The sequence below is a fragment of the Rattus norvegicus genome, chromosome 2 (genome assembly GCF_021556685.1).
Source record: "Rattus norvegicus strain SHRSP/BbbUtx chromosome 2, alternate assembly SHRSP_T2T, whole genome shotgun sequence".
NCBI lineage: Eukaryota > Metazoa > Chordata > Mammalia > Rodentia > Muridae > Rattus > Rattus norvegicus.
Window position 1 is genome coordinate 92,678,937 of NC_141535.1, and position 20,614 is coordinate 92,699,550.

Consider the following 20,614-nt stretch of genomic DNA (forward strand, 5'->3'; position numbering starts at 1 on the left):
GCCCCATCCCATCCTGACCCTGATTCCACCCTGCAGCTCAAGGTGGGAGGAAGAATACACTTTGAAAATAAGATTACCCTGGATTACATCCCCCCCAAAATGACCTGAGAATTCCCAGCTAATCCTCCAGTGCTGACAGGGCTCTGAAGCCTGGCTGCTCTGCTGACCTATTTACAGAGAACCTCCTCACTTTCTGCTTGCTGTAAAGACAGCTGCGTCCTTCCTGTCCTGGCTCAGGCCACACTAATGAAAGGCAAGTCCCCAGAGACTGTTACTAAGGTTTTCTTCACTTTCACCCCGTCTCAACACCGCACAAGACAGTCCGAAAGCCTGTGTGCCACTTCCTAGGACGGGGAGCAGTCCTGTCTGACTTTCATAAAAAACTGTTACCTGAGATAGAGAGATAGAGGTAAGTTAGACACGTTAGGTATCATGTATGTTTACACACACACACACACACACACACACACACACACACACGGTGGATTGAGAGAGCTCTCTCTGCTGTAAATCCCATTCTTGAGCCTGGTCATTTTCCAGAGGTCCTGCACTGGTGAGTCTGTCACACCTTCCTGGTCATTCTAGGGCAGCTACAGCCTGGGCAAACATTTATTCCAGCCAAAAGCACTTCACATGTCGAGATTACTCCTTCAGTAAGGACTATTCCACCACCGGCAAACCGGGCTGGAGTGTTTCAAATACAGAAAGATGTGGGGGACACCTGCCATGCTCTTGGGTCACCTGGCTGGTAGCAAGTTAAAGGTATAGGAATACCATGGTGGGGAAGAAACTAGCATCCATCCAACAGGGTCAATTGTGTGGAGATTGCCTTTACCGACCGTGGAATCACTCAAATAGGTTCCTGGGTGCCAAAGGTTGGGCAGCTGAGCTCTGTGGTCCCCACTGTCACCACACGGTACCAATGCACTATGAGAGAAACCCAAGGAATTCGGAAACGATGGCAAATGAATATATGCTGAAAGAATTGGATTTTCCTAAGGAACCAGGTTGCTTCCTTTACACCCATCCTACACATTCTGAAAAAGGAGAGTCCCGCCTCTCTAAAATGATGTTTTCAACAGCTGACCTTTCAAAGCCTGCTTTTTTTCTCTTGCTGTCCAGTGCGCCGAGGACTTTGGAGTCAAATACACCTGCATTTAGCTGGGCGTTCATTTACTTTCCTATCTAAGGTCATTTGGGGGAACGAGGGTGGTGAGAGTCTGGAGAGATGACAGTGTGGGCTTTGGCTGCTGGTGCTGGGGGGATGACAAGCCAGTCTTCCCTTCTCATTAAAATCGGAGGAGACAGTTGTAGAAAAGACCGTGGTGACGCTCAGAGCAGGACCCCGAGCTCAGAGCGCTGGGCAGTCTCCTTGACTCAGTGACTGTAGGGGAAGCTCCTGATGGCAGTCTCGTCTTTCTCTGCCCTGCCCTGTGATCTTCCACACACATCCCTGGCTGTTTTCTGCCCAGTGCTGGCAGACTCTCTTCATCAGTAACCAGTGACATCACGGTGTGGCTGGTCTGAAGCGACGACGAGGTCTTCTGACGTTCAGGCTCCCTAGAACAGGATTTGAAAGTTTTTCTTCACTTGTATCTCTGGTGCTTACTGGCACAGGACACAACTTCATTAGAGACAGAAGTGACTACTTTCAGGACAAAAAAGCCATCCTTAGAAAAAGGACGATAACGCAGGTAAAATTAAGTCCCAGAAAATTCACAAGCTGATAGGACCTCAGAAAATACAACAAAGTAACTTTTTAAGGGAATATAAAGCATGAAACAGTCAATGCTCCTTAGTTCTAATTCTATCTCCAGGAGTCAAGCGTGTCCGGCTCCGACTTTGTCCACGAGAGGGAGCCTGTTCTCCACCTCAGCTTTTCTCAAGGCTTTCTTAGCTCCTCCTTTTCTTCTGAAAAAATGCCAGCAAGTGGGAAACTGAAGCAGAAGCCCCAGTTTCAACCTGGGCTCCAGGATAAGGTTTTGAAAATCAAACAGAATGATCAAAGAACTAGAGTACATTATCTATCCTGAGTAGATTTACTTACACCGTTTAAATCATTGGAGTGTGTCACCAGGCAATAGGCAAAAGAAATGATCCAAAACATAAACTTTGTAACACAATAATCAAAATCCAAGCAATGAATTTGTTTGGATTTAATCAAAAGCAAAAAGAATAACACAGGCCACAGGCAAGCATCTGTGAGTTTTAATCCCTTTGCCCTTGGATTCCGAGGTCCTGGGAATCACACAGAAGGGTTGACCCCTTAGACATCTGCAGCTGGCGGTCACTTTGCTTGGTGACCCTGCGTGAAGAGCACTGTTTGCTGTTCACTCTGACTTCTCTCTGTGGCGTATTCTTGTTTGTAGTTTGTAAAGAATGCTGTGGCACACCTGTTGAGATGATGGGGTAGCAGGCAGAAGCAGGAGAGTAATCCTCTCACAGCGTGGAAATCCTCTAACCCTGGGGCACCCACCCGGGCTGCCTCTGCACCATGAGACATTGGGACCCAGGGCCCTTCCTCAGGAGACTGTGTGCGCCTTCCTGGGACTCTGAGGTATGAGACACTTGTGCCTGAATGCAGATTATGTTATCTTTATGAGAACAATTTTCAAAATGCCTGTTAAATTAATTATATAGAAATGTCAGAGTGCGTGTGGTAGCCCCGGCTTGTATCCAACACTCCGGAGGCTGAAGCAGTAGAATCTTCAGTTTGAAGCCAGTCTGTGCCACATAGCTAGCTCTAGGCCAGCCTGGTCTACAGAACGATTTCTATCTCAAAAAAAAAAAAAGAAAGAAAGAAAAAGAAAGAAAGAAAAGGAAAAGAAAGAAAGGAAAAGAAAAGAAAAAGAAAAAAGGAAGAAAAGAAAGAAAGAGAAAAAAGAAAAGAAAGGGGAAAAAGAAAACGGGGGAGAGGAGACTGAAGACAGAGGGAGGAAGAAACAATGGAAGGAGGAAGTAAGGAAGTCGTTTGGAGTCCAATTTTTCAGGTTGTCTGAAGTCTACCTAAGTCACACAATGGTTCAAATTGAAGGCACTCACTTCCCAAGACAATAACTTTGAAATAAGTGGATTTTTTTTTACATATAACATTTCAGTTTGTACATGAGAGCCTATTTTTTCACAATTCATTGTTATCATGTGTACTGTATTTAAGATTACCATGAGTTTGTCACATGGATGGAAATCTAAGTTTGGCCCACACACATCTGTTTTGACATCATTTTCCTTGAATATATGGACCAAGTTTTCTGAGAGTTGCCCTTAACCTTGACCTCTGACTTCTCTCTGGGCTTTTCACTCTGGTTGCCTGCCCCCTCTAATAGAATGGTCTGTAATCCCCTAGTCAACACAAGCAACACAGTGTTTCAAGTTCTGCATGTTTTCAGAAGACTTTTCTATTTAACAGCTCACGCTGAGGTTTATTAGAACCAAGATTTGCTGTGTACACCATTTTTGGCTTCTCTCTCTGTGTGTGTGTGTGTGTGTGTGTGTGTGTGTGTGTGTGTGTGTGTGTGTGTGTGTCTGTGTGTCTGTGTGTCTGTGTGGTGTGTGTCTCTGTGTGTGGTGTGTCTCTGTATGTGTGTATGTGTGTCTGTGTGTGGTGTGTCTCTGTATGTGTGTCTGTGTGTATGTGTGTCTGTGTGTGGTGTGTCTCTCTGTGTGGTGTACTTCTGTGCGTCTGTGTATGTCTGTGTGTCTGTGTGGTGTGTGTCTCTGTGTGTGGTGTGTCTCTGTATGTGTGTCTGTGTGTCTGTGTGTGGTGTGTCTCTGTATGTGTGTCTGTGTGTATGTGTGTCTGTGTGTGGTGTGTCTCTCTGTGTGGTGTACTTCTGTGCGTCTGTGTATGTCTGTGTGTCTGTGTGGTGTGTGTCTCTGTGTGTCTGTGACTGTGTGTCTTTCTGTGTGTGTCTGTGCCTAGAGAAACATTGTTTGCCTTTAGCGAATGTCCTGTTGACTAAGTCTTGACTTGTTTATACACTGCAATAGCTGCTGACCCTTTGTGTGCTCTGTCCCCTACCACAGGGCTGTGGACACGCCCCTCACGTCTCTTCCCCTGAATTGCTGTTCTCTCTGTGACCCCAAGTTCACCACGTGTTTCATTGTTGGACTAATTACCGTTGCATTGTTTGCCCAAAACACTTGACAGAAACAACACAAGGGAGGAGAGGTTTACTTTTGAGTTTCAGTTTTCGTTTTTTTCATCCACAGAGTCAAGGAAGATGTAGCGGGCTTAGTGAGGAGGAGGATATGGTGGAGGAACGAGGGCCCAGGATGCAACCCTCAGTGACCCACCCAAAGTGACCTAGGCAGCTAGGTTCTGCCTCCTGAAGGTTCTACTGCCTCCAAAAAATAGTGACCCCAGATAAGGAACAGAGTTTAAAACGTGAGCCTATGGAGAGGTTTCAGGTCACACTTATAACAGCTGCTTAATCTTAAATCGGAAAACCAAACAAAAATAATTTTTTTGTTGTGAAATTTTCAGAGTGCTGAGAGAACCTTTGTGTCATGAATGAATCTTTTTGGGTGCTAGACCCTTGACCTGTGAGGTTCTCTAGTGCAGAACATCCCCACCGGCAGGATCCCAGCAGCATTCACTCAGGGACTGAGCCTGCTCTAGTAAACAAGCAGCCTTTCTTATCTGACAGGGAACGACTGCCTGTCATGCAGGATCTCACTAAGCTCATTCAGAAGAAGCTGTTCATCTGTCAAACCAGGTGAAAAGCACTGAATTGTATTGCAGTTGCAGAAATAAACCCACTATGGGGGGGGGGACGTCTATAATCTGGGCACTGGGAAACTGAGGCAAGAGAATCAACACCTGGAGTCCACACTGGTCCGCAGAGTGAAACCTTGTTTCAAAACTCTGTAACAAAACAAAAGAACTCTGCAATGTGGCTTCCAGCATATTGTGACGATAAAAGACCCAACCTCCATGGAAGGCAACTGTGTGATGAGTGCCAAAACAAACACAGTTCAGTCTGAAGTTCAGGTTCTAAGTGGCCTGACCTGCACACAGCGCGTGTCTGTGGTGAGTCCCGTGTGGAGAAAATATACAAGTAAGACCGCTACGTGCCTGGCGACTGGAGATGTGATGGGGCACAGCGCACAGGTAGAACCGAAAAATAACCTATAGACTTATAAGTAATTATTTTAAGGAGTGTGTTACTGTTCTCCTGAGGCTTACAGGGTTTCTAGTTCCTGCACTAACTCACACCCCACACTGCTTACTTTGCTGTTTGGTAATGTGTGGTAGCTTCAACCGGAAACTGGAAATAAAGTCACAGGCTTTGTGCCAGTCTCCAGACAGTAATTCTTCCTTCCTTTCCTGGTTCCAAAATGTTTACATTTTGTTTGTTTGTTTTGTTTCCATTTTTTTCCCCAAGACAAAGTTCTCTGTGTAGTCTTGGAACTTGCTCTGTAAACCAGGCTAGGCTTGAACTCAGAGATCGATATACGTGTTAAAGTCAATTAATGACAGTTTGCAAAGGGGGAAATCATGGCTCTAGATAGGCACAACATACTCTGCTTTCTGGAAGTAAAAGTTCACTCTGAGCCAAGCGTGAGTGACCACAGCCTGTAAGCATGGGTTTAAATTGCCTTGTGTGGTATGTCCCTTCATGGAGAAGGTCACACAAACTCTATGCACAGAACAGAACTATGTGTGTATGAACGAAGAAACTGAAGTCCAGAGAAGCTTTAAATAACGACTTTCCAAGGTCCTGTAAGTTAAGGCCGCCATGGATATAGTGAGTCTCTTGCCTCTGCCTCCTACATCTAGGATTAGATTGGGTCAGGTAGAGAGGTTAATAGCGAGTGGCTGTCTGAAGTACCGAGCTTACTCTGCACACGTGACCTACCAGCTGGATAAGTAAGAGTTGTCTAAGAAAGTCTGCATGTATTCTAAATAAAACACATTGAGAATAGCATTACATCCTCATATAAACACCAGGAAAACGCTTATGGGAGAAAACATGGAAACTTTACACATCTAGTCACTAAAATTACATATTTAAATTTTTGTAAAGTTTTTTTCCCAAGTCCAATCATATGTTTATATTTGGAAAATAAAAGAGAAAAATGGGTTTTGCTTTTGAAATTGGTACTTGCTCTGTTTCTGTTTTCCCAGTAAGTAAAAAGATCAAGAGGAAAAAATAAACCAAAAAATATAAATAAAACAAAAAACAAACAAACAAACAAACACAAAAAAAACCAATAAGGTCTTCGTTGGATTCTGGGTGTGGCAGTGGAGACCAGTAATCCTGGTATGTAGAAGGCAGAGGCAGGAGACTCGCTATATCCAGGGCAGCCTGAACTTACAGGACCTTGGAAAGTTGTTCTTTAAAGCTTCTCTGGACTTCAGTCTCTTCCTATACAATGTACACTGTAACCGTGAAGATCCTACCCGGTTAAAGTGCAGATTCGAGCCACAGAGGCCCTCAGTAATTCTTAGTAACATTCTCTCTTAGTTTATGACAGTTTTCCTTGTGTTAGATGAATTGTGTCCTTTTCACCCAATTAGTTAATAAAAAACTTTGAGACAGTAGCTCCATGTAGCCCAGAATACACCCTTCTGTCCTGCTTCCTAAGCACTGCGATGCATGCTTTACCACACTCGACTCCCATTCAGTTTGGAGCTCCTAAAGGCAATTCTTCACCTTGCTATGTTTACTGGCTGGTGTTTTGTTTTGTTTTGTTTTGTGTCCTTTGGTGATGAACAGCAATGTGAATGTGTAAGTTGAATAAACCCTTTCCTCTCCAACTTGCCTCTTGGTCATGGTGTTTGTGCAGGAATAGAAACCCTGACTGAGATACTAGGGTTCCCTCTGGGTCTAGCCTCGTATATTGTAGATACTTAAGAAGGATCTGTAGGATGAAATTGTTATGGATTTCAAGAATACTGGGAAGAACCCCTGACTTTATTTAGAATTAGAATTAGATTAGAATTAGACAAATTTATTAAAGCAGCTAACAAGGGCACAGTCTTGCTGAAATCAGAATGTGTCATCCAGGAACCAATGAAAAAAGGGCTTTTAAAGGCTAAAACCATGTGACCTGTTTAGCTGTGACCCCCAAATCGTCATTGAATATCTGTATAAGCAAGTTACAGAGACCAAAACCTGCCCCCAATTATGGCAGAACATGCTGGTCATAGCTGCATATTTCTGGAGGGCTTGGGGGTCAAGGAGTCAGGGGTGAAAACTGATATTCCAGGGACTTGAGTCAGAGACAAATGACTATTAGGCACCGGATAGATGCCTGGCACAAAATGGAGTTTCTTTAGCTATCACAAAATCATCTCTGGCAGTTGAAATGTCTGGGAATGTCACCTTTCTAGATGTCAAATAAAAATGACAAGCGACCATCAATTTGGACAAGACTCCTTCAGGAGGTCTCGATACACAGGTGGAGGCAGCCATGTGAAAGCTATGGCCTTCAGCCTGAAGCTAGGCTGTTTGTCTGAGTTTCTGAGAAGTGAGGTGTAGCGGAATAGCAGCCCAGTTTCCCAAGCGATCAGTTTCCATGGTCGGGATGAGTTTCCCGTGTTTCTCTACAAGGTGCAGCCTGACTGTAGCCAGTCCGCTGTTTCCCAACGGTCTGGCACCTTGTTTCCCTCTATCAGGGAAAGTAGCTTTGAAATGACAACTTTGCCATTGTTCGTTTGGTTTCCGCTTTCTTCTCTCTCAACACATACTTCTGCTCGTCCTGTTAGAATGATTGTTTTACTTCAGTGTATGAAACATACGACTCGACAACTGAAAATAAAACCAATCAAGATCTTTATACTAAGTCGGTGTGACTTTGTTCTTTGTCAGAGATGTTAAGACTCATTTGCGTCAGGCTGTTGAAAAGGGGTGAGTGTCACCTAGAAACCTGGAGTTTAGTTATGGCCGCCCCTTCCACTCACAGGCATGGTGTTAATTGAAGCTCAACCTCAACACATCCAGGGTTGAGGATCGGATGTATAGAGGAAGAGTCCCTCAGTCACGTAGAACTCTGGACAGTGAAGCTGATTATCCCTGGAGCTTCAACCCCACCATGTCTACTTGTGCTTATGGCACGTTCTAAACCAGCCCTCAGCTTTGATTTGCCTACGTAAGGAATGGTCATGGCACAGCTATATTGTCTTGAAATTTCCTCCATCAAAGAAATTAGTCCATTACTTCTGAATTAGCACTTTTTCCAGTTTTTCAGGACACAGCCAGAGGCTTGGCTAGAATGTCCCAGTAGAACCCTTGTTCCCTCTGGGGCCTCGTGAGCACACCTTTGCTGTGCTTGCCCACACACTGTCAGTATTTGCTCTCCCTCATTCCAGACAGAAGTGCACATTAAACCCTGCTTGTGGGTTCCAAGGACATTTTAGCCAACTGCTCTAAAGTCTTTCACATTCTTCCCACAAACTGAATCCAAAGACCTGCAGACTTTTTCAGGTTTATCACAGCCAGGAACCCCTTCTCTGAGTTATTCTTTCCCTGTGTTCGTCTTAGAGTTGTTATTGCTGTGGTGAAACACCATGGCCAAAAGCAAATTGGGGAAGAAAGGGCTCATTTGCCTCATGTTTCAACAGCACTGTTCCTCACTGGAAAAACTCAGGACAGGAACTCAAACAGGGCAGGGACCTACAGGCAGGAGATGATGCAGAGGCCATGGAGGGGTGCTGCTTTCTGACGAGTTCCTCATGGCTGCTTACCCAGCTTTCATACAGAACCCAGGACCAATAGGCCAGGGATGGCAGCCCCCAGAATGGGCTGGACCCTCTCCCATCAATCCTAATTAAGAAAATGTCCCACAGGCTTGCCTTTAGCCTGATCTTATGGAGGGATTTGGCATATTATGTAATATATATTATATATGCACATACTACATGTCATTCCACATGTTTATGGGACATTCCAAAGCAGCTCTCTGCTTTGATTCACCTAGGTAAGGAATAGTGAGGTGCAGTTATATTATACTCTGTGTGTGTGTGTTTGTGTGTATTAATACACACAAATTATTTTATTTATACTTCATAACTGTAATTTTGGTATTATTGTGAATTGTAATATAAATATATGATATGCAGGATTTCTGATATGTGACCTCAAAAGGCATCATGGTCCCCAGGTTGAGAACTGTTGATTAAGGAGTTTATTAATTTTCTCTTCAAGAACCTCTATCACCTTTGTATAGTTGGGTTTGAGGTCTTCTATCTTGTGCTTAAGCTACGTTTGAAGGACCTGCTTCAGGAAGAATAGCTGGGCTCTGGTGACATATTGCCTTAACTGTTCTTGACTGTGTTCTTACGCTGGTGTCTAGCCATTTGGCTTAGGGGCGAGTATACGTCTAGGTGCTAATTTCTGGGTTTGCCTTTGTTGGGTGGCTGTTTTGCTCCTTGGTTCCTGTTTCCTCTCTGGATTTTCAGCATGTGTGATGGCTGTGTGTTGCCTGTTTTACTGCCTGCTTGGCTGGTGTGCTCACAGGGAATTCCTGCTGACGTTGGAGGCAGGGGAGCAGCCATCAGTGGGTGAGGCAGGTCAGAAGGGATCCACAGGACACATGGGCACAGGGTAAGGGAGGCCGTGACTGATGTTTTGTTGCAGAAAACAGGAGGACCCTGATGTATTGTGGAGGCACTGTTTTTTTTTTTTGTTTTTTTTTTTTTGTTTTTTTGTTGTTGTTGTTTTGTTTTGTTTTTTAAATTGAGGTTTCCTCCTCTCAGATGACTTGTGTCAAGTTGACATAAAACCATCCAGCACAGTACAAGTTACTGTTTTCATCACTGTGACAGAAAACCTGACTGAAGCAACTTAAGGGAAGAACGGTTCAGTCTGTCTCATGGCTTAGAGGATACAGTCCACAATGGAGAAGGAATGCCTGTTAGTGGCATTTTAGTACCTGTATTAGTTTTCCTCTTACCCAGCTAGCTCCCAAATACTTGAGACAGGACTATGTTATATATTTAACAAGTTTAAGGTACAATGTTGAGCAGTTTCTTCTCTATTCTAATCTTTCTTTTCTTTTTTTTTTTTTTTTTTTTTTTTCGGAGCTGGGGACCGAACCCAGGGCCTTGCGCTTGCTAGGCAAGCGCTCTACCACTGAGCTAAATCCCCAACCCCTCTATTCCAATCTTTTAAACTATTTTGGTCACCTCACAGTCAAATTTCCTGAGATGTTTGCATTTTATGGCTTTCTTGAGATGTTTTCTCTTGGTGTCTCCTGGACTCTCTGTGACTGAATCCTCTACTTCCCTTTTCTCCCTTCCCTGGCTGACAGGAAGTCCATCCCTATTCTCTCCTCTGCTCAGTCATTGGCTGTTAAGCTCTCTTTATTGACACATCGGGGACCAATTGGGGTTCTGATGTTCATACAAGCCCTAGACAGGAGATTCTCTGAATAAAGAATGCAACCAGATACAGGGGCGAGAGAAACCAGCATTTGAATCATCACACAGTGCACAGGAACGATATACCTGCACAAGCCTGTGCGAATCTGTGTGAATTGCCTGTGCTTAGCTCCAGCAGAGGGGATGTGAAGTGACTGGTTACATTCGATTGACAGACAGTAAGCAGAGGGCTTGGGCCAAGCCCTGACTCTATGGCTGAACGTTTGCCAGCGCCATCCCAAGTCCAAAGGTTCCTTCCCACACACACGAGCCTGTGAGGACACGACCCTGAAAATGCTTTTTGTTACAAGGTTAGCTTTGTGCCAGTGACATATTTAAAGGCAGAGCACCCCCTTGGTCTGTCTCTAGTACCAAGAGCAAAAAGAGTGAGCTTTGCTTAATCTGACGGCTCCCAATGTAATTAGCTCACTGAACAATAATTTGTTATAACATGAATACATTTCCTATGGGACTACTGGCAAATTTAGGGAAAATAATGAGAAAGAAAGGCATCTCTGATATGAGCTCTCAGTTGTAACATTCAGTACCGCAATTCTGATTTTAAACTATTTAATTGTAAATAACTTAAAAATAATTAAACTAGGAACTAAACCCAAAATGTGGTGACCACTCCTGGTCCCTGCTCCATCTCAGAGGATGTGCCAACTTTATCTCCCACAGACGTTTGAAAGAATGAATGCGAACACCAAAGGCACGAGCGTGACTAATGGCCAAGAGCACATGCAGAATCCACGCAGTCAAATCAAAATCACACCACATTACTACTTGAGATTCTTCCCTCAAAAAAACCAAACCAAACCACACAGCGTCGGATGAGGCGAGCTGGTACATGCTGACAATCTTAGCACTTGGGGGGCATAGATACGGGAGTCACCGGTTGATGGCCAACCTGGGCTACATCCGGAGTCCTTGACTCAAGCAACGCAAAGGAAAACTGGGCAAACATCTAGCATCACATAGTGATCTGGACCTCCCACCCACCCAAATCAGTTCAGTGAGCAGATTTTTGAAAATCCTCTGTGACAGACTTGGGAATTGTTAGGGGAACAACAGGAAGTAAATTGACAACAGACTGGGGATTGTTGGGAGAGAACAGGGAGTAAACTTTAAGTTAGGGTTCTTCTATAAAGCATAGTGCAAGTTACCCACACTGCTTTGGGTTTCTTCGTTGTTTCTTTGCATACAAAGCGATGAGTTGAAGTGGCCCTGAGTGGTTGCTGATATTCGCAAGGAGCAGCATTTAGAAAAACAAAGTTTGCCATCAAGTTTAGCATCTGTACATTTCCAGCTAGGGGACTTCTCCTCTTGGAAAGTAAGGTTCTTCATGCCAGCAAAAATAGGATAGGCTGCTTGAAGACAGTTTGTAATGTCAATTAAAAGAATATAACTAGCCAGGGAGAATCTGGATAGTTCTGAGACGAACGATGACCTGTGGTTTGTTTTTAAAACCAAGGGTTAAAAGAACCCATTTAGTTTCCAGAACTCCTTGAAGTAAGTGTGGTGGTACACTCGCCTAAGCCCAATACTTGGAAGGTGGAGGCAGGAGGATGGGAAGTTCAAGCTTAACCCTGAAAGTTCAGAGAGTTCACCACCCTCCTAGGATACACAAGACTGCGCAGCCCTCAGCGTGAGCTGGTAGCCTAGGACTGATTGCACAGAAATCAGGAAAAGCCTGCCGGTTCCTCCTGCCTTGCTCTGCCCAGACACAGAGGAGGGGGCAGCACCTCTTTAATCTCCTTCCACAACCAAGAGGAAGTGAAGGCCGGAGTTGCCCAGTCACCTGCTCTCTCCGGGCCATGGCGGACCGCATGGCTCCTACTGTGGCTGCCAGCTCCTGTGCCTCCAGGCCTAAAGCTGTGTTAATCTCACTACTTTTGAATCTGGCTGCACTACAGAGCCTCACCATAAGCCACAGGGTGCAAAACCTGCTTGACAACCATCTCAAGCGCTACTCAAAGCCTCTTTTTATTAAATCAGCATTAAATACCAGTACACTTTAGAATCTTATCTACAGTTAGTGCCAGGAGAGGAAAAGGTTCGTTTCCTCAATCTTTCCTTTTTGTCAGCAGCTCCGCCAAAACTCAAGCCTAGGCTGGTGCATAACGTTTGGGTGTTTACTTAGAATTGCTTTCAGAGAAAGTTCAGGAGGAGAAATAACCGCTCTACTTTAGAGCTTGGGAATTCAGGACAAAGATGTGTGGGATGGGGAGGTGGGGGTGGAGTGAGAGGTGGGGGGAGGTGGGGGTGTGGGGTGGAAGGTAGGGGGTTGGGGGGAGGAGTTGCTGTTGCAGGGAACCCGTTGCAGTTAAGAGCATGCACTGCTCTTGGAGCCCCCATGTCCTTCCCAGCTAGTGCTCCGGTGGAACTGACCTAATCTAAGCCGGCGATTCAGTAAAATGGAGAGAATAATTCTTTGTTACACCGTTGAGGCTGAGATAAGGAGCTGAGGCCCAGGAAGGGCCTCCTGTGGAGTCTCGAGGAACAAGGAGATCTGGGAAGTGGGAGGCTGGGACAATTTGAACCTGAAAAGCTCTGTCTGAAGAAGACTGCCCTCACACAGATGTGTTTTGTTTGGCCAACAGAGGGATGACCCAGATGTAATAACTTTCCTGGGTGCCTTGGGTAGGATGTAAGGGTGGCGTCTTTCTTATTTTTTCTTAGAACTTTTAAGATGGGGGCTTTGACCCAGCATCTTCTTATGGATGTAGATGTGAGATGTGTCTTCCCAACCCTGTTCCTACTCAGGCAGAAGGAAGCAGCAGAGAACAGTCAAGAACTGCTAGAACAGTTGGGGGCACTTTCAGTCTTGATTTAATTGTTCTAGCAGACCCTTGCTTCAGCCATATCTAAATACAGCTGACATCTGGTGCAAAACTATTTGGCTGGGAAAAAATATCTTCCACAATTTTTTGGAATGCCACAATGAGAAGTTGAGGCTCTCACATGGAGGGAAAAATAGACTAGTGATTTGGCTTGGGATGAAGATGAAGGGATGACAAAACAAACAAGCACAATACTTTCCCATGTAGTAGTGTCTGAGCTTTGCATTCCAACAATTGTTGGAACTCCATTTTGCCCGTCAGTTATTGTTAGGCCATCTAGAAATGAAATTCTTCCTGGTGTGGCCTTCAAGATTACCCTTCTGTTTTCTCTTCTAGAGAGCCATAATGGCCTCATGCTACAGGTCTGGGACGCTCAGCAACACCCCAGCAGGCACTGCACTGTCTAGTGGACAAGCTCTGTTAGCAGGAAGGGCTTCTCTGCGTCTGCTCAAGAAAGGCTGGTCAAGGCTCCCTCCACCTACACATACTGTGGTTGGAGAAATCAAGGTTCCTGGCAAAAGAGAGTAGCTTCACGGGAGGCATGAAGCCGAGGTCGTTCTGTCATGCTCTCCTAGTCTCCATCCGACCAACCGTCCAAAGCGTCCTACTAGCGTCTGGCTGAGGGAAGGAAGCAGGGCCTAGATCCATACAAAAACAGCTTGGCCACAGCAAGAATCTGCGTACAAACCAGCAAATGAGGCAGAAAACTTCCTTCCCAGGGAAGAATTGCAAAGCGTCCCCAGAGATAGCTAATAAAATTTACTTTTTTTAGTTTCAGTTTGTAGTATTTTTTTAACATGGTGGGCATGTAAATTCAACTCTCTGTATTGAAGAAGCAAAAATTTTGCATTCCTAAAGAATCCATCATGTGTTATTCCTGAGGCTTGCCTTTTGATTCCATTGACCGTTAGCTCAGTAGAAATCAGACATGACTAGTCACTGAATATGTGTATTAGCTCAACCCACCTAGAAAAAGTGTTCTTAAAATCCGTTCTTGGTAGAAGGGCTTTGTAACTCGAAAAATGCCCCCTTCGCTTCCATATAAAACTAAACCAAATCACTCTATTAGAGCATTATTTGTTATGTAAATTGTATTTCAATACATAAAAATAAAGCATGGTTTTAAAAACTAATTGAAAATGTTTGAGCCCTGGGAAGGATGGAATTCGGAGTAAGAACCCAAGAGAGAATGTTAAAGGAACAGGATCTAGTCACTAGCTTGCCTCCTAAGGAGGAAGAGGCTTCTTACACTAATGTGTGTTTTGTTGAGTAGATGGTGCAAGTTTGCAGCCCGAAATCGCCAGGGCAGCAGAGCCATCCTTGTACTATCCTGATTCTTCCATTTGGAAGTGCCTTTCTGACTCACATGCTCCAGGTACCTCAGCCTGGTGATCACTGAGGCTGTGGCACAGGCCAGCTAGAGGGGAGACTGAGAAGACTGGCCCAGCTTAGTGTGGAACACACACAGCAGTCTGCTGTCACTTCCCACAGCGGCGAACAACACAGACTCCCAAGTTACTACAGCAGCAGGACCCTGACTCCAGTCTCTGTGTAGCCTCCAAGGTGTGTGCAAGGCTCCCGGTATGTGGGGGCTTGGAGAGTTGTGTCCTCCTGTACTTTATGGCTAAGGGTTTTTTTTTTTTATTCCCTCACCGCTCTCCTCTGGGAAGAATCTAGCATTTCCCCTCCTTTCAGGACCCAAGACACCATAGGAAGGAGCCTGTCATGGAAGCCAGTTCTCTACTAGCCAAGAATAATAATGCCCGTGCAATTCTCGTGTCCACTTGGCCCAGAGGGAAATTTGTGCAACCTCATTCTCCTGTGCCCCCGTAGCTCCTGACCTAACTGGCTTCTCAGCCTCCTTTTACCAATGTGCTAACCTTACCTCCACAGGCATCCTGCCCAGGGAGGCCCAAGGCCACTGGGTGCCCAGGGTATTCATCTACTCCAGCCTAATCAGGATTTCAGACCAAGTTCTAGGACACAACTTCTTACTTACAATAAATGCTTCATTTTCTATCTTCCTGCGTCCTGAGACTTCCTATGGAAAACAAAATGAAAAGCTATAATTTTATTTTTTAATTAGCATATTCAACCCAGAAGAGACAGGAACCCTCGTGGTTCCAAGCTTCTAGCTCTCTTTAGCAGGATCTGACAGCACCATGGACTACAGTTCTCCTCCCAGGCAGTAATCCATCCTTACCGGGTGCCTTGACTTCTGTCTGGGGATCTGTTTCATTCAGGGCATCGAATCAGGAGGAGGAGACTTGTGAGAATAGCCAAGCGAAGAGGAAACCAAGTGATGTAGGTGAGGAAGGTTCAGGTCTTAACTTCCTTCCATCTGGGAAACCAAACAAGAACCCAAATACTTGAAGTATAAGTAATAGCTGTCTTAAAATATTTGCAAGGCAGCTAGTGGTTTCTTGTCCACATCAGAGAAGCACAACAATGTCCAATAAAGGAGAGTTTATATATATATAGATAGATATAGGTATAGATATAGATAGATGCTGACTCTCCTAAAGAGAAGAGGTATCTGCAAGAAGAGTTAATTCCCTATACTTGAGGCCGTGTGACCGTTAAAGAGTGATTGAATATGTAAATTAGAGGCAGAATTTTTAGTATAGAGATATTCGAGTAAAATTGTGAAAAGGCTCAATAGCCAGGTGCTGAGATAATTTTCGAAATCTTTGGCTCTGAAAAGGAAAGTTCTATTTTTTTCCCTTGGATATTTTTTAATTGTAAGAATTTATGTTTCTATTAATTATAAGGTTATTTATTTCATCTTGGCTTTATGAGAGAGGGTGGCACTGTGTAGCCCAAGGTGGCTTTGAGTACCACATGTTCCTGCCTCAGTCTTCCAAGTACTGGGGCTATAGGTGGGTGTCATGGCACCTGGCTTTAATCAGATATTTTAAAGCTAAATTTTCTTTTCAAACATCTTAGCTTTTGCTTCCCTTTCTGCACATCTGTTCATTTACCTATTTTAATCAAACCATCGGTTGATTACTTTGTTATTTGTTTATTTATTTATTTTTACTCATTTCTTTTGAGGCAAGATCCTTCTTTGTAGCCTAGGATGGCCTGGGTCTGGCTCTGTAGCCCAGGCTGACTTCTAACTCACAGCAAGCAGAGACCTCGGGCGTGAGCAGCCACGCCCAGTCTACTGCCCACCCGTGCATTTAATTACCCATCCCCTCATTCAGCTCACTGGTGGAGAGGACAGAGAGAACGGAAACCCAAAGCGTTTTCTGCCGCTTTCCCTCAACACTAATCAGTTCTCCAGAAGGGGAAGGAGACTTGTTAACTGCAGTGCTAAATATACATCGAAGCCATTTCCACAATTCAAACTTTACTGAAAAAAATTGTCTGGCTCATTGCTCTATTTTTTTTTTTCCTGTTAAAATGTGACTCAAGGATGAAGGCATAGCTCAGCTGTAAAGGTGATGACCGGTAGTCATGGGGACATGATTCAATCCTTAGAACTCACATTAAAAAGTGGGCTGTGCTGGCATATACTAGTAATCCTGGCCTTTGGAAGGTAGAGAAAAATCCCTGTGGCTTGCTGGCCATCCAGCCTAGCCTACTTGGCAAGCCAGTCCAATGAAAGACCTTGTCTGCAAAACCAAGGTAGACGTAGACCATGCCTGGAAAACGACACCCATAATTGTTGTTGGCTCTCCACGTGGATACTAAACACACTGCTCTAGCTAGTCCTATGTCAACCTGACACAAACCAGAGTTGTCTGAAAAGAAGAAATTGTAACTGAAAATGCCTCCATAATTTCCAACCGTAGGACATTTTCTTAATTTAGTGATTGATGGGGGAGGGACCAACCCACTGTGGTGGTGCAGTCCCTGTGCTGGTAGCTGTATGGGTGAATAGTTAATCTGCTTTGAGCTCCCCCGCAGGTCCAGTGCTCTGCACTTGCCCAAGAGCTCTGGATTCATGAATAAAACACACACGTGCACAGTGATATTTGATGAGCCTTACTAGCTCAATGACTGGGCGCTTCCAAACCTCCCTGAGGCTAGCACACACTCCCCTCTGGTATTCCCCAGTTAATACTTTTAAATCTACATTTTATCTTTGCTGCCCTGTATCCTTCTGGTCCGCCCTCCCATGGGGCCACTTTCCCTTTATACCTGCATTTCATCTGTCTCGCTCTCCCCTCTTCATGGCGTGGTGAGTCCTATGCCCCCCTCATGGCAGAATCCCCTTCTTCCTCAACCCCCCCCACTACACACACACACACACACACACACACACACACACACACACACACACACACACACACCATCACCACCACCACCACCGCTGTGTGAACACTCCAGGGTTTCTTTCCCAGGGGAATCCTAAAAGTCCTGCCTCTTTCACTCTGCTCAGCCATTGGCCGTTGGTTCTTTTTTGATTAATCATAAACCAATTGGGGACAGGGACCCTCAGTGTCTGGACATGCAGCTTCCTGTGTGATTTTGGGAGCCAAATCAAGACAAAGCATTAGAACCAATCCCCAACCGTGGTTCTATAGAAAGAAGACTGACTGAGCAAGCGAGGAAGCAGCACCTCTCCATGACCTCTGCACCAGCTCCTGCCTCCAGGTTCCTGTTTGAGTTCCTGCCCTGATTTCCTTTGATGATGAACGTCAACATGGATGTGCAAGCCAAACAAACCTTCTCTTCAGCTTGCGTATCGGTCATGGTGTCTCATCACAGCATTAGAAACCCTAGCTAAGACACATATACAAATGTCTAAGACACAAAATACAAAATACCTTAAAAATTTTGTTTTCAGGTAAAGAGAAACAGAACAGCCACATTTAATAATAGAATATGGTGTTGTTTTAGTTAAACCAAGTTGATACTAAAAAATATTGGCTGTGTCAAGCATGATAACATATTTGTGTGACCCAAGCACTTCAAGCACTTTGGAGGGCAAAGCAAAAGGGTCATGAATATGAGGTCAGACTGAGTGACATGGTGGAGAGAGAGGGGGAGGGGGAGGGAGGGAGGGAGAGAGAGAGAGAGAGAGAGAGAGAGAGAGAGAGAGAGAGAGAGAACGAACAAATATGAATCAGGTCTACAAGGTACATTCCAGATCCCTCCTTTGACACATTGTTGGCCTTACATGTTCCCAGCCATTATCACACTGAACATGTGAAAATTAATCTAAAGATTCATAGATTCCTAAACCAGGCATTGCTTATGAATTCTTCCAGATTCCATTATAGTTCCACTGAGACATTTGAGAAGGATATACAGTATAGCAGAAGCTAATGCTTTCTCTCTCTCCTGTTTCCTATCTCAGCATCACAAGCCTCCTGAACCTAAGTCTGGATATGTGTTTTAACTCGTGCCTCACATTCACAACAGTCCATTAACTAAAAATATTTTGGGGAAAATGTCTTCTAACCGAGGCACGGCGTTGGAAGCAAGGGTGCTGGGAATTCAAGGCCATCTTTGAATTATATTCTCTACAGTAAGCTTGAGACCATCCTGGCTGTGGGGAACTCTGCCACACCTCCCTCTCCCTCCCCTCTCATTTATCTAACTAGTCCATAAGATGGATACCTAAAAGAAGTGGATATCTATCTAATTTGTATTTATTGATCTTCTACCCTGTGCCAGGCAATACTTAAGGCATTGATGACACATTGGGGAACAAAATAGAGTAGAAAACTCTACTGTGCTTTGTGGAGTCTGACTGTAGAAACCACCTGGTTCACTTTTCCTTATTGTCAAGACCCTACTTCCAATATCATCTACTTTTAAATCTTCCAACAAGCTAGCAGGTGTCTTCACTTTACTTCTGCCTCATCTGCTCTGCCCATAGTAGCCCCAGTAAATGTGTACAAGTCTGATCAAAATCAGTCTGCAGTTTAAGTCTTTTCCACAGCTCCCTATGCCAGAGGACTGCATGAACTCACTAATGCACACCTGTTCATTGGCCTTCCCATCCTCCTGATGGCCTCTTATAACACTCCCTAGTGTACTGAAATTCTTCCAACTGCCCTGAGGGAGCTGGCTCACTCTCTCACACCTGGAACCTTGATAGTCACTTTCTGATCTGAATATGCTTGCCTCATTCTCTGAGTAGCTACTGAAATGACATGTTCTCATGGAAAGCTTTTATAAGTCCCAGAGATTAGGCAAGGGCCATTGTGTTGACCCTCTCTGGCTGGCATCACGAGCCAGTCCTCATCTAGCCTTTGCCACATATTACTGTGATGGTGCATTTGCTTGTCTGAGCTTTAAACAGTATTACAAAAGTGGTGTCAGGCGGACCTGATTGCCTTCTTTTCTGCTGTATCATGGTCTATAAAGGAAAGCCCAGGAACATAGATACACGGGTGAAATGAATGTTTGGCGGGGCACTACCCACATGAAGTAGGAGCTTCAAAGGTGGTGAGAGGAAATGCCCCTTTCCTCTCCTCCTTAGGAATTAAAGATCACTGTGGGACTAAAGAATAAACATTTAGTTGCATATTGTGTTTTTACCTATGCATTTCCGAGGATGTCCATGATAAATTAATTTCCTTTTCTTGTTGGAAGAGATTTTAACTTAGAAACCACCTTTAAGTTTTTAAATTAAATTAACTTTAAATTAATTTAGATTTAAATATTTATGTGTATGTTCAGGCATTTATGTTCACGTATGTGTGCACAGCCATAGAGATCAGAGGACAACTTGCAGGGGTAGCTTTTCTCCTTTCACATGTAGGTTCCTAGAATTGAACTCATCAGTCAGGCTTGGTGGCAAGTGCCTTTATCTACTGAACTATCTTGCTACGCTTCTTAGCAATGTTTTATCTTAAGTTTCTGATTCCCAAATATTGGGTATTTCCAAGAGAACACTGAGAAAACACACCCTGAGTGTTATGAAGTAAATTATCTTTCCCCAGCCCTCCCAGGTTGAATTCCTATGCCCATAGGTGGCATTTCCTCTCACCACCTTTGAAGCAACTACTTCATGTGGATAGTGCCCCTTCAAACATTCATTTCACCCGTGTATCCATGTTCCTGTGCTTTCCTTTATAGACCTCAGAGTATGATGGCTTTCATAGACGAGGCCATTAAAGAGGTAAAGGGTGCTCAGTGAGGTCATTCTGTGGGCCGTAATCCAATATGATAGTATCACTATAAGAGGATGGGGAGGATGCCAGGGATATACCACCTGGCCATGCAAGGACAAGTAAGAAAATTTGACCTGCAAGCCAAGGAGACAGTCTCAGGGGAACCCACATTTGACTCTAAACTTTTGGCCTCTAGAACTGTGAGAAAGAAATGTCCTTTTGTTCTGCAGGGGTGGCTTTCCCTTCGGGGTGGGGGGTGGTCAGGGAGTACTTGTCCTGCTGCTTCTAAGCATGTGTTAGAAAACCTGTCTCAGATGCAGGTGAGTGCACCG

At 44.5% G+C, this 20,614-nt stretch overlaps 2 long non-coding RNA genes across 2 annotated transcripts in view; both read left to right on the forward strand.

Annotated features, from left to right (window-relative positions):
- Positions 1–2,332: 2,332 nt before the first annotated feature.
- Positions 2,333–20,614, forward strand: part of LOC147996166 (uncharacterized) — a 44,200-nt gene continuing 25,918 nt past the window's right edge. The window contains exon 1 of the long non-coding RNA XR_015671288.1: positions 2,333–2,557. This is a non-coding gene — a long non-coding RNA (uncharacterized LOC147996166). The remainder of the gene's footprint in view (positions 2,558–20,614) is intronic.
- LOC120093158 (uncharacterized) lies at positions 4,980–15,230 on the forward strand. Its single transcript, XR_015671287.1, has 3 exons — positions 4,980–5,113; positions 13,546–14,772; positions 14,905–15,230. It is a non-coding gene; the product is annotated as an uncharacterized LOC120093158 (long non-coding RNA).